General features: G+C 48.1%; 1 long non-coding RNA gene across 1 annotated transcript; it reads left to right on the top strand.

Annotated features, from left to right (window-relative positions):
• The first annotated feature begins 4005 nt into the window (after nucleotides 1-4005).
• LOC148002289 (uncharacterized) lies at nucleotides 4006-10255 on the top strand. The gene is made up of 7 exons (XR_015634949.1): nucleotides 4006-4129; nucleotides 4799-4869; nucleotides 5381-5518; nucleotides 5610-5658; nucleotides 5834-5988; nucleotides 7541-7738; nucleotides 8527-10255. It is a non-coding gene; the product is annotated as an uncharacterized LOC148002289 (long non-coding RNA).
• Nucleotides 10256-14157: the final 3902 nt, after the last annotated feature.

Raw genomic sequence — 14157 nt, 5'->3', positions numbered from 1 at the left:
TTTCACCTCTGACCTCCAAGTTAGGGCATCATAGCATTTACTCATGCTATGAGTAAATGTACTCATATGAATAGATAAATGTAAAAAAAAAGGGGGGGCTGGGGATTTAGCTCAGTGGTAGAGCGCTTACCTAGGAAGCGCAAGGCCCTGGGTTCGGTCCCCAGCTCCGAAAAAAAAAACCAAAAAAAAAAAAAAAAAAAGAGGGGGAAAAAGTTGCTTAGCAACCCCTTTGAGATGTTGAGAGTCATGGAAATGGTATATTTGTCTACTCCTAAGACATTTAAGTATGACTCTTGCATGAGAAGCCCACACCCAGACTCATGTGTTCTTATGTGTGTCATGTGTGTCTTCGTTTTCCTTAAGTGAAAACCTTTTTCTGCCCGCAACCCTTCAACACCCATTTAGGCAGGGTCTACAAAGCCTTGGCTAGCATGGAATTATGTTAAGCACGCTGACCTCAAACTCATAGAGATCCTCCTGCCTCTGCCTCTTGAGTGCTGAGGTTAAAGGCTTGAGCCACTACACCTGGCCTCTTTCTATTTTTAATAAACTCTAACTCTTCCTCACATTGGCGCATTTTCAAATTCAAATTCTTTTCTTCCTTAAAAACAAGGGCCTGGTTTTCCCTGATGGGAGGCCCATTAAAGATTAAAGGAGCTAATCAGGCTCCTGAGGGCCACATCATTGAGCTGTGTCTTTGGTCCCCACTGCCATTGCCAGTCTGTTGGTTTCTAGAAGGAATATTTTCCCCACCCCAAATCTTAGATCTGAAGGCCGTGCAGTGTTGTGGCCTGCTGGGGCAGGAGACCCTCTAAGCTCAACATTGCGGTCCGACATCCACTGACATAGTCTAGGGGAGCAGGAATAGAAGGAAAGGTTAGGTATAATGTCCCTCCCTCCAGCCTCTGGATTCCTGTTGCCTCCTAGAATGACCAAATGAGCAGTGCGTAGTTTTCCATTTCCAAGCAGAGAGCAGGGAACAGTTAGTACAAAAGGAAATTCGCCCAGCTACATCCAGTATTCCACTTGGTTACGTGATATAGACTTTTGTTGTCAGTCAGGTTTTTTTCAGGACAGGATTTCTCTGTGTAGCCCTGGGTGTCCTAAATTCACTCTGTGGACCAGGCTGGCCTTGAACTCAGAGATCTGCCTGCCTCTGCCTCCGGGCTGCTAGTATTGAAGGCATGCAGAGTGCGAGTGTGTGTGCGTGCCTCTGTGTGTGTGTGTGTGTGCGCGTGCGTGTAACCAGATTTCATGTTCCCATGCTGGCCTGAAAATCATCCTCCTGCATGCACCTCCCGAGAGTACCTGGTTCATGGGCTTTGTGCGTGCTCTGCCCACTGAGCGACATTCCACACTCCACTGGCTGTTTGTAAAAGTGGATGCACTGGGACACCCTGCTTCCCCGTCACCCCACAAGCTGCTGTGACAGACAAGATCTGTTCTCTCCCTGCTGGTCGGCAGACAGGACTGTCCACCAGACTCAGTCTCTGGTTTCTCTGAGACCTGGATCTCTGCCCTTCATCAAGCCAGTCCGAGTTCCATCGATGCCATGCTGGACCACCTCACATTGGTTGCGCCTTGCTTCCTGGAGTTAAGTGACGAGAATAGAATGGGAGGACTCAGACTGGTGAGAGGGCTACCTGTCTGTGAACTCAGGGGAAGCCTGAGGCCAGACGACTTGGGATGAGCCCACAAGAGGGCAAAAGGTGAGAGCAGGGAGCCTGAGGGCTTCCAGGTTTGGAAGCCACAGGAGGCAGAAGTCAGGGAGAGAGCAGTAGGGTGGTACCTCAGCCATTCTTTTTTTTGCCACGATTGTGGCTTTTCTGCTGTCTTCAGAATCGGGAGTTTATCTGATAATCACCGCTTAGCCATCCTTTTAAAAAATGAAATCTAATGGGCTGGAGAGATGGCTCAGCAGTTAAGACTGCTCTTCCAGAGGTCCTGAGTTCAATTCCCAGCAACCACACGGTGGCTCATAACCATCTGTGATGGGGTCTGATGCCCTCTTCTGGGTGTGTGTGAAGAGAGTGACAGTGTACGCATATACAAAATAATAAATAAATCTAAAAAAAATAGGTTGATGAATATAACTTGTCGGGGCATTGATGGTGCACATGTTAATCCCAGCACTCAGGAGGCAGAGGCAGGCAGATCTCTGAATTCAAGGCCAGTCTGGTTTATAAAGTGAATTGTAGGATAGACTGGGATACACAGACAAACCCTGTCTCAAAAAGTCAGAGAAGGGGTTGGGGATTTAGCTCAGCGGTAGAGCGCTTGCCTAGCAAGCACAAGGCCCTGGGTTTGGTCCCCAGCTCCGAAAAATAGAAAAGAAAAAAAAAAAAAGTCAGAGAAAAAGAAGGAAAGGGAGAAAGGAGAAAGGAAAAAGGGAAAGACTATAATTCCCATTCTGTCATGGAGGCCAGAGAGTAATATTTAGGGTATGGAAATATTGGGACTTTTTGAAACAAAGTCTTATGTATCATCCTGGGCTGGCCTCAGACTCAACAGAAGTCTGCCTACCTCAGCTTCCAGTGCTGCTGGCATGAAAGGCATGGACCACTCCCACAGCCTAGAACTTTGATCTTTTCATCCTCCTGCCTCCACCTTCAGAGCGTTGAGATCTTAGGCATGTGCCAACACACACACACACACACACACACACACACACACACACACTCATATCCATGATAGAATGAGTATATTTTTTCCTTCCTTTATTCTCTTTATAATTTTTGGAGACAGAGTTCCTCTGTGTAACCCTGTGTGTGTGTGTGTGTGTGTGTGTGTGTGTGTGTGTGTGTCTGTGTGTCTGTGTGTCTGTGTGTGGTGTGTGTGTGGGTGGGTGGGGTGTGTGTGTCTGTGTCTGTGTGTCTGTGTGTGTGTCTCTCTCTGTGCGTGTGTCTGTGGTGTCTGTGGTGTGTGTGTCTGTGTGTGTGTGTCTATATGTGTGTCTGTGTGTCTGTGTTGTGTGTCTGTGTGTCTGTGGTGTGTGTCTGTGGTGTGTATATGTGTGTTTGTGTGTGCATGTGTGTCTGTGTGTCTGTGTTGTGTGTCTGTGTGTCTGTGGTGTGTGTCTGTGGTGTGTATATGCGTGTTTGTGTGTGCATGTGTGTCTGTGTTTCTGTGGTGTGTGTGTCTGTGTGTCTGTGTATGTCTGTATGTCTGTGTTGTGTGTGTGTCTGTGGTGTATGTCTGTGTGTGTGCGTGTGTGTGTCTGTGTGTCTGTGGTGTGTGTCTGTGTGTATAGATGGAGGTGTAGCTAGGGGTATGTACATGGTATGCTGGGAACTGAACTCTAGTCCTCCACAGGAACAGGAAGCATTTATAACTGCTGAACCATATCTCCAGCCCCAGGCTCTAACTTTTCAAATAGCTCCCCATAACTCCTCTATTTTTACTATTGTTGAAACAGGGTCTTGCTCTATTTCTTTCTTCCTTTTCTTTTCTTTCTTTTTGTTTGTTTGTTTTGTTTTTCGAGATAAGAGTTTCTCTTTGTAGGCTTGGTTGTCTTGGACCTGACTGTGTAGACCAGTTTGCCCTCAAACTCAGATACCCGCCCACCTTTGCCTCTAGAGTGCTGGGATTAAGATGCCAACGCTAGGCATCTTGCTTTTTTTCTAGGTAGCACAGGCTGGCCCTCAAGTTGCTATGCATCCCAGGCTGCCCCCAAACTACTAATCCTCTTGTCTCTGCCTTCCCGTTGCTGGGATTAAAGTGAACACTGTCCTGCTTGTTCACCCCAGTGTCTCTCAGCTTACCCTGCACTGGTTGCTTCTCTCTGTCTCAAGATCTCTCTCTATCTCATGGTCTCTGCCTCTCCTAAGGCATCTCTGAGAGGTACACAATTTCTCCGTTTCTGTCTTCCTCTGTCTCTGGGTGTCTCCTTAGCCCTGGTTCCCTTTCTACCTCTCCTCACCCCCTGCCCCCGCCTCCGTTGCCGCTCCTCCTCTGGAATCTTTGAAGAACAGAGCCAGGCATGTAATTGACTCGGCCCGTCTCCATGGTTGCAGCTGTGGCGTTACTGAGAGATCAATTTGGAGCGCCGGGGCTCCTTCGTAATTGCACCTTAATAGTTTGTGTGCGGCAGCGTGAGGCAGAATGAGGAGGCTTCGCAGAAGACAGTCGGGTTAGCCCAGGGACCCTGCCTGGAAAAGCTTACGTGGGGTCACCAATATCTCTTAGGTCAGGCCTCAGGAAGGGGAGGGACACTTGGCCAGGAGAGGAGTAGGGTGAGAGAGGCTGCCCCACACTCCCTCCCTGAGGTGCAATGTCCCACCCGCTGGGCCCTGCTCCTGTTTATAATTTATGCTTATGATCAAAATTATCAGCAATAATGATAACGTGATTATAATTGCCAAGCCGTCTGGCTCAATTGCAGCGCTGTTGGTAAATATTGTGATAGAACCAAGCGTGAGACCCTGCTTCCTGGAGCTTGAGGGACAGCAGGGGGATGGGGTTGCCACTGAGGGAGGGAGGAGGGGAGCGAGGAGGCATGCGTCCCCATCCCTTCTCCCAACCAGGACCCTCCGCAAGTTCCAGAAAGCTGCCGATCTGTTTGTTTGTTTCGTTCTATTATGTGTGTCTGTGTGTGGATTTGTGCATATGAATGCAGGTGCCCTTAGAGACAAGAACAGGGTGTCAAATTCCCCGAATCTGGAGTTAGCCCTGCTAGCGAGTCACCTAAGGTAGGTGCTGGGAACCAAATACAGGTTCTCTATCTACAAAGAGCAGACGGTACCCTTAACCATTGCACTGGGTCGTCTCCAGAGCTGGTTTTGTTTGCTTGTTGCCACAGAGTCTCTTGCTGCAGCCCAGGCTGGCCTTGAACTCCAGACAACCCTTCTGCCCCGGCCTCCCAAGACTGAGGTAGACAACACCGCACGCACGCAGCAACGTCCCTATCTTGCATCTGGGGACATGAAGCTGGGAGAGACTCTTAACTGACAGAGAAGCTAGTCAGCGAGACCTGCCTGAGGAGTATCTGAGGGTTCCGTCTGCTCCACGGTTTGGAGACCCCCCTTATTTTATTTTTTGTGGTTCTGGAGATGAACCCCACACACAGCTTCACGTATGGTAGGACAGTACACTGCCACTGACACCCTGGTGGTCGTTTCATTCTGTTGTTTTGAGTTAGGATCTCACTAGGTAGCCCAGGTTCAAAATTACTAGATAGCCAAAGATAGCCTTGGACTCTTAATTTAATTTTCCTCAGTCTGCCTTTCAAGTCCTAGGACTACAGATGTGAACCATCATGCCTGGTTTTCTAGTAATCTTTGGTGGGTTTTGTTAGTTTTTGTTTTTGTTTTTTTTTTGACAAAGACCTCACTATATAGACCAGGCTGGCCTTGAACTCAGATCTGTCTGCCTTTCTCTCCAGAGTGCTGCCATAAAGCCCTAGGCCTCTACCCTTCTTCAGTGAGGAGCTGGGACAGTGCTGGGAAGGATCTCGGAACCTCGCACATGCTACGCAGGTGCCTTACCAACTGAGCCACACTTCCTGCCCCACTTATGGATGGTCAGCGTTCCAGGTCTGGGTCAGGCTGGTCTCTACCTGGAGATCTAAGATCCTCTGAAAGCCAATCTTAAAGTGCCTTTTCTTCTCTTAGCCAGGAGGATGCAGCCCTGTTTCAGCGGAGGCATTGTGCTTGAATTTAGGTCAGGTCTATTTTAATTCTACTGAGGACTCAGGTCGACTGCCTGCCGGGCTGAGGAGGAGTGTCGGCTGAGCTGCAGAGGGTCTGGGGAAGATGGGTAAACAAAGGGAGGAGAAAAGGGACAGGGACCCAGAATCCCCACCCCATTGGGGCTCCTTCACCTTCTCTCTCCTTAGTCTGGTGTGGAGGAAGCAGTCACGAGACTGGGGAGTCCACTTAGTTGGCAAAGTGCTTGCCTAGAATTCATGAAGCCCTGCATCCTGTAGCCCCAGTATGGCATAAACCAGGCATGGTGAAGCAAACTGACAGTCCTAGTACTCAGAAGTTGGAGGTAAGACAATCAGAAATTCAGGGTCATCCTTGGCTACAAAGTCAGTTTTGAGACCAGCCTGAACTAAGTGAGACCCTGTCTCAATTTTAAAAAAAGACAGGCTATAAACCAGGCATAGTAGTAGCCTAGACCTGTAATCCTAGCACTCAGGGAGGTAGCAGGAGTTCAAGGTCATTTTTAGCTACACAACAAGTTAGACATCAACCCGAGGACATGACACCCTGTCTCAATAAAACATCAAAAATAATACAGACTAAAGCAAGGGCTGGTGTGAAAAGCTTGGAATGGCTGAGGCAGGAGGATGGCCAGACTCTGTCCTGAGATGGCACATTAACTAACAGCACATACAACCCAGAACTGATTGGTACCCTCTGGCTGTGTGACCCAGTTTAGCTACAAAACCTCTCTGTGCACCACTGTTGTCCTCGTTGTAAGATAGATTAAAATAGGGCCTTTCTCACAGGGTATTAGACACTCAATGATGTAAGCGTGGACCATGGGCCCTGGCTGGGAGTTGGACAGGGTAAACAAGAGTCTTCAGGAGAGGACTGCGGTTTTGTGGTCCTCCCTCCCCCCTCCCCTCCCCCTCCCCCTCCCTTCTCTTCCCTCTCCTCCCCCTCCTCCTACTTACTCCTGAGTGCCTGGCACTGCCTGCAGCCTCTCCTCAGCCTTGTCTAGGCCCTCATTGAGATTCTTAGCTGCTTGAGTAAACAGAACCCTTGTAAATTGCCAGGTCTAGTGATTGATCCCCTAAATGGGCGTTTATTGGAACCAGAGAAGCTATGCACATGCCTTGCTTTATAATTCATTGAGTTTGGGTCGGGAGGTCGCTTCAAGACAGGGTTCCTCTGTGTAGTCCTGGCTGTCCCGAAACTTGCTCTGTAGACCAAGCTGGCCTGGGACCCACAGAGATCCACCTGCCTCTGCCTCCCCAGTGCTGGTGGAGTTGCAGCCACCACCACTCGCTGATTTATAATTTGTAAGTAGCCTCCCTCAACCCCCCCCCCCGCCCCGTCTCCCTCTACCCCCTCCCCCGCCCCGCTGCCTCCCTCTAACTCCCCCCCCACCTCCCTCTAACCCCCTCCCCCCCGCTGCCTCCCTCAAACCCCCCCTCCCTGCCCCGCTGACTTTAAGGAGGGGCTGGGTGGGAGGTCGGTGGGAGGGCCCAGAGTCTCATCTCTTTTGCTTGGTTCAACCACCTCTGTGAGGTAGGGCGTCTGGCAGGAACACAGACACAGCCCGCGCCGTTAGTCTTTAGACCCTAGAGTATTCTCCACAGTAGCAGAGTTGGTAACCAGAACCTCATTCGATCCTGGGTGATTCATGGAGACAAAACCAAGTCTGGATAATCACTGGAAGGGGTGGGGGGGGGTGTGTGATTCGCTTGCAGGAGTCCTTAAATTCCACCTCAGCACCGTGTAGATTTAGCATGGTTGTGCTCACTTCAGGAAGTGGAGGCAGAGAGGTTAGAGGTTCAAGGCGATCCTCAGCTACAGGGAGTTGAAAGCCAGCCTGTGCTATATGGGACCCTGTCTCAATACCCGCTTGACAGGACTGGAGAGATGGCTCAGCCATTTGGAGCATGCAGTGTTCTTCCGGGGGACCCCGAGGTTCCCAACGCCCACAGTGGGTGGCTCACCACCGCCTGCATCTTCAGCTCCAAGGGATCTGACACGCTCCCTTTCGACCTCCACAAGCTCCTGCATGTTCATGGTCCATACACATACACTCCAGTACAAACACATAAATAGTAAGTAAAGAAGACTTAAAAATTAGCACGTCGCTGGGTAGTGGTGGTCCATGCCTTTAATCGCAGCACTTGGGAGGCAGAGGCCAGCCTGAGCTACAGAGTGAGTTTTGGGACAGCTTGGGCTGTCTCAGAAACACAAAAACAAACAAACAAACAAACAAACAAACCAGCTTGTCTCAGAGGCCTAAGGAAGCACCCGTGGCTCAGTGGGAAAGACCGGACATCTCACTTGCTCCAGGTCGATCGAGGCAGCCAGGGTGCCTCTGTGGGGCAGGCTCGCAGTCAGAGCGAGGCTGCGTGAACAGAATAAAAGTAGCTATTGTTGGGGATGTCAGGAGAGGTGGCTAACAGACCAGGAGACTCCTGTAGGTTACACGCAGAGGAGAGACATAGTCAGAAGCGACTTTCAAAATCTTTGTTCGGTGTGTCAAAGGGTTGCTCCCCAGGAGCTAGAGGGAGCAGGACTGTACTGAAGTCCCAAGCTATTAGAACAAGGGGTTCCTCTCCCACGGACAGGACCCTGGTCCCAGGAGCCTGGATCTTCCACAGGAACGTGTCTGGAAGGCTCACTTCAATCCCAAAGTTAACTTCTTCTTCCTGCTATTTTTAATGTAGCTACCTCGTTAACATGCAAATGAGCATCTCTAGTCTTTGCATAATTTCCCCCAATTAACATTTACGAGGAACCAAAGAAGGCAGGCAGATACCCCCCAACCCCTCCCCCTAGAGTGGTCCTCACTCCTCGAGTACAGGCTCCGCAAGCAAGAAACATGGTCCCTTTGTTCCAGAACTCTGACACCGGTGGAGACCTGTTGAGATCAATCGAACACTCGAGTGTGTGGCCTTTTACCTCGTTGTGAATTCACAGGGCAAGAGGGACATATGCGGTATCGTGACTTAGGAGATGTGCACAGTTCTGGGATTTAGAAATCTCACGGTCTGGGAAAGTGGAGAGGCTGGGGAGATGGCTCAGTGGTTTAGAGTGGCTTCTTGTTCTTGTAGAGTTTGTCTCCCAGCACCCAGTAGGGGTGCTAACAACTGTCTCTTAATCCCGCTCCAGCCCTCTGCTGTCTTTCTCTGGCAACTGCACACACATGCACATTACACGCAATACACATACAACCGTAAATAAATCTTTTTTTTTTTTTTTTTGCGTGGGGCAACTGCGCTATAAAGAAACCCTTTCTGCACTTCTGCACTCCAGGTCTGCGTCACAACCTGCCCCCTACAGGAATCTTACCCAGAGTTCCAGTTTTTCCAAGATGCTTCACTCCTCAATCTACCAGGCAATGGACTCTCTCCTCCCAGGATGCTCTGGTTTTCCGAGCTGGTCCATGAAGTCATCAAAAGCATATAAAACCCCTCCATAATGTTCCTTCCTGTTCTCTGGTCCCTTCTGTGACCTGACAGGAATCTGGGCACACAGAAGCAGCAATCTCCAAATGTCTCGTTTTGAAATAGATAATAGGACCCCTGAATACAGACTCCCTCTCTGCTCTTTAGTTACCCAGCATCCCTCAGGCCCCATGAAATTTCTGCCTCTCAAATATCCTAAAAACAGGATGTAAATTCTCTTTAACAAGGTGTTGGTGACGGAACCTAGGGTCTTAAACACAATGGGCCACTCCCCAGCCCCTCACTGGGGGATTCTAGGCAGGGGCTCTACCACTGAGCCATGCCCCCAGCCCCTCACTGGGGGATTCTAGGCAGGGGCTCTATTGCTGAGTTATATCCTTAGCCTCCCCCTTGTAAAAAATTTTTGAGATGAGGTCCATGCTAGTTTGAACTTTCTGTTCTCTGCCTCCGATTATTAGGTAGCTGAGATAACAGGCCTGGCCTACCCCTTGAGTTGTTTGTTTGTTTAAAAAAAAAATCTTCTTACATAGCTCAGGTTAAAAAAAAATTCTTTGGATCCTCCTGCCTCAGCCTCCCAATACTGGGATTACAGTCTGCCTTCCAAATCTGCGTGTTCACAGAAGACCGTCTCCTGGTCAGTAAAATGTAACTGTTTTATATGTGAGAACTCTGGAATATTCTTTTTCTCGTGTTTTTCATTTTGCCACCTAAAATATAGGTGTGATGGCCAGAGTGCCACCTTTTATTGTGGACTTTGACGTGAACTCAGTTTGAAAGAAACATACAAATATGGGGGGACAGATAAGACCATTCTCTCTCTCTCTTAGGGTCCTCTAGAGTAACAGAATATAGAGAATATATATGATTTATTAGAATGACTTACAGACTGCTGTTCAGCTAATCAGACTTTGGCTAAAGATGAACAGAAAGCCCAAGAATGCAGCAGTTACTCAGTCCATGAGGCCGGAGGTCTCAGCTGGTCTTCAGTGTACACTGGATTCCTGAAGAAGACGTCTCCAATGCCTGGGAAGGAATGGACCAGCCGGCCAGGCAAGAACAAACAAAGAGCAAATCTTCCTTCTTCCGGGTCCTTAGATAGGCTTCGAACAGAAGGTGTGGCGCAGATTAAATCTGCATTAAAGTTGTGTCTTCCTGCCTTGGACATCTGGATTAAAGGTGTGTGTTCTTACCTCAGAGATCTGGATTAGAATTGGATCTTCCTACGTCAAATCAAGCAGGAGTCCCTCACAGGTGTACCCTCCATTTTTGGGTTTGAGTTCGTTCCAGATGTATTCAGGTTGCAAACAAGAACAGATGTCACACCCTCTCCTTCTTGTGTGTGCATGTGCATGAGTGTGTGTGTGTGTGTGAGAGTGTATGTGAGTGTGTGAGTGTGTTTGAGTGTGTGAGTGTGAGTGTGTGAGTGTGAGTGTGTGAGTGTGACTGAGTGTGTGTATGTGTGTGAATATGAGTGTGTGTGAGTGTATGTGAGTGTGTGAGTGTGTGGGACTGTGTGTGAGTATGTGTGTAAGTGTGTATGAGTGTGTGTGAGAGTGTGTGTGTGAGTGTGTGAGTGTGTGAGTATGTGTGTGAGTGTGTTTGAGTGTGTGAGTGTGAGTGTGTGAGTGTGACTGAGTGTGTGTGAATATGAGTGTGTGTGAGTGTATGTGAGTGTGTGAGTGTGTGGGACTGTGTGTGAGTATGTGTGTAAGTGTGTATGAGTGTGTGTGAGAGTGTGTGTGAGTGTGTGTGAGTGTGTGAGTGTGTGAGTATGTGTGTGAGTGTGTTTGAGTGTGTGAGTGTGAGTGTGTGAGTGTGACTGAGTGTGTGTATGTGTGTGTGAATATGAGTGTGTGTGAGTGTATGTGAGTGTGTGAGTGTGTGGGACTGTGTGTGAGTATGTGTGTGAGTGTGTATGAGTGTGTGTGAGAGTGTGTATGAGTGTGTGTGAGTGTGTGTGAGTGTGAGTGTGTGTGAGTGTGTGTGTGTGAGTGTGTGTGTGTGTATGCGCATGCCATGGTTAGAGAACAACTTATTGGCACTTTTCTTCAACCACAAAGGTTCTGAGATCAGAGTCGGTCACGCGGGTAGGTGGCAAGAACCTTAACTGCAGAGTTACCTCTCTGTGCCCCATCTTGTGTTATGATACAGGGCTTCATAACAGATCTAGGGACTGGAAGGATGACTTGGGGATTAAGAGCACTTGCTGCTGGGTTGGGGATTTAGCTCAGTGGTAGAGCGCTTGCCTAGAAAGCACAAGGCCCTGGGTTCTGTCCTCAGTTGGGGGTGGGGGGGAGCATTTGCTGCTCTCGCAGGGGACCTGAGTTTCCTTCCCATCACCCAGATCATGGTTCACAACCACCTGTAACTCCCAGTACATCTCAGTTCCCGGCGCTCTGACGCCCCCTGTTGGCCTTCCTGGATACTTGCATATCACAGTGCTCATACAGACAAGCATGCACACGTGTGCACCTATAAATAAAAAGTAGAGAGAATGTTTGCCGGACATAGTGGCACAGGCAAATCCTAGCACTCAGGAGGCAGAGACAGGAGGATCTCTGTGAGTTCTAGGCCAACTTGGTCCACAAAACGGGTTTCAAACAGCCAGAGTTCTGTTACACAGAGAACTCTTGTTTCAAAAAAAACCAACCAACAAACCAAAAAAATTATATAAAAATAAAAAAAATATATAGCACATATATGGATATACATATATACATGTGTATATACACATATCTGCAAGTATGTATAAACATATATACATATACGTATGGATATGTGTGTAATAGAAATGTTAAGCATGTGTGTAAATATATATATGTCAACATAATACAAAATGTAAGATAAAAATAATACACACACACACACACACACACACACGAGTTTTTTAAAGAGGCCGTTTGAACCACGGTGTTTGTTTTTTCTGGTCACGTCCACTTCCCTGTTCTACATTTTGTTTTGAAAGTTTTACAACTTTACTTTTTCACACATACTCTCTTGATCCGGGGACGGCTTTTGCTTACGTGGGAGGTGGGAATCTATTTCCATTCTTTTCCCATATGGACACCTAATTGTCCTTCGACGATGATTCGAGGAGTCCAAAACAAAATAGAAGGTGTTTTAGAATAAATTGACGAAAGATCTCGAAGGCTCGAGACCTTGATAACTAGCACTGTAAAATTAACTTAGGAATTTGCATTTATTATAATTAAAAAACATCCACTTCGCCAGGCACAGGAGCTCACATTCAAAATTCCAACAGCGTTCAGATGGCTGAGAAGGAGGTCATGAGTTCAAGGCCAACCTGGGTTATGGAGTGAGAGACCCTGTCTCAGAAAGCCAGCCATGGGAGCCAGGCATGGCACTGGGGTACACATCTTTAATCTCAGCGCTTGGGAGGCCAAGACAGGCAGATTTCTATGAGTTCGAGGCCAGCCTGGTCTATATAGCAAGTCATAGGACAGCCAGAGCTACATAGTGAGAGTCTGTCTCAAAATGACTGGAAGGCCCTGTAGAGGGCTCGCAGTTAAGAGTTCTTGGGGTTCTTGCAGGTTTGGACCTCAGCGCTCATGATCAGTGTCTCACTGATGCCTGTAACTCCAACTCCAGGGCATCCAGCGCTCTCTACTGGGCTGCATGGGCATCAGCACCCACCTGTACATATACATGAACATGTGCATGAATAGAAATAAAGTAAACCTTTAAAATAGGGATATTAGATATAATAAGATCGAGAAATGAGGGTGGGAGAGATTGGCTCGGCACTTAAGAGAGTGTACCAAAGGGACTGAATTCAGTCCCCAGCACCTGCAGTGGTGGCTCACAATCACCTGCACCTCTAATTCTAAGAGATTCACTGTATTCTCTTGAATTTGACTGTATCTGCACATATCCACACAGAGACACATTATATTAGTCAGGGTTCTCTAGAGTAACAGAACTTACAGAACTAACCTCTCTATCTGCATCTGCATCTACATCTACATCTGCATCTGCATCTACATGCAACTCTCTTTGACATAGTCTTAGAGACTTTGGGACTGAACCTAGGGCCTTACATTGGATGGACGATGCCTAAGTGCCTCACTGGGGGATTCTAGGCAGGAGCTCTACCACTGAGCCACGCCCCCAGTCCCTCACTGGAGGATATATATGCTCCCAGCAAAAGGTCAGACCCAGGTTAGAGGTGAGTTTTCTCCGTTCAAGTGATTGATTTAATCTGGATTAAAGGTATGTTGTTTCCTAGCTCAAAAGGTGTGGATTAAAGGTGCATCTCCCTACTGCAAAGATCTTGGTTACTTGATTACTTCAAGTTAAGCAAAACTCTCACAAGCTTACTCTCCATTTCTGCTTTTTAGTTAATTTCAAGTTAACAACCGAGAGTAACCATCACACACAACAGCAACAACAACAGCAACAACAACAATAATAATTTTTTTCAAGAGAGGGTCTCTCTGTATAGCCTTAGTTGTCCTGGAACTCACTCTGTAGACCAGGCTGGACTCAAACTCACAGAGATCCACCTGCTTCTGCCTCCAGGTGCTGGGGTTAAAGGTGTGCGCCACCACCACCCAGCTTCTCTTTTCTTCTTTTTATGTTCATATGTGTGTGGAATGCATGTGTATGTGTGTATGTTTGAATGTGTATGGGGTCCATGTCTGTGTCTGTGTGTGTGTGTGTGTGTGTGTGTGTGTGTGTGCGCGTGAGAGAGAGAGAGAGAGAGAGAGAGAGAGAGAACCCATCATGTGTGCCTGCATACAGACACCCGAGGTTGACGTTTGGAATTTCCTTGACTACTCTTCCACCTAATTCTTTGAGGCAAGGTCTCTTGGTCCAACCCAGAATTCACTGGTATGGCCCCTTTCTTTCTTTCTTCTTTTTTTTCTTTTTTCTTTTTTTTCGGAGCTGGGGACCGAACCCAGGGCCTTGCGCTTGCTAGGCAAGTGCTCTACCACTGAGCTAAATCCCCAACCCCATGGCCCCTTTCAATACCCGGTTGCTCTGTGAATCTTCTGTCTCAGCCATCTGAGGGAAGAATTACAGGTGAGCCTCCACACCAACCC

This window comes from Rattus norvegicus, chromosome 12 (assembly GCF_021556685.1).
Source record: "Rattus norvegicus strain SHRSP/BbbUtx chromosome 12, alternate assembly SHRSP_T2T, whole genome shotgun sequence".
NCBI classification, from domain to species: domain Eukaryota; kingdom Metazoa; phylum Chordata; class Mammalia; order Rodentia; family Muridae; genus Rattus; species Rattus norvegicus.
The sequence above is the reverse complement of the archived record's forward strand: the minus strand, read 5'-3'. Positions and strand labels throughout refer to the sequence as shown.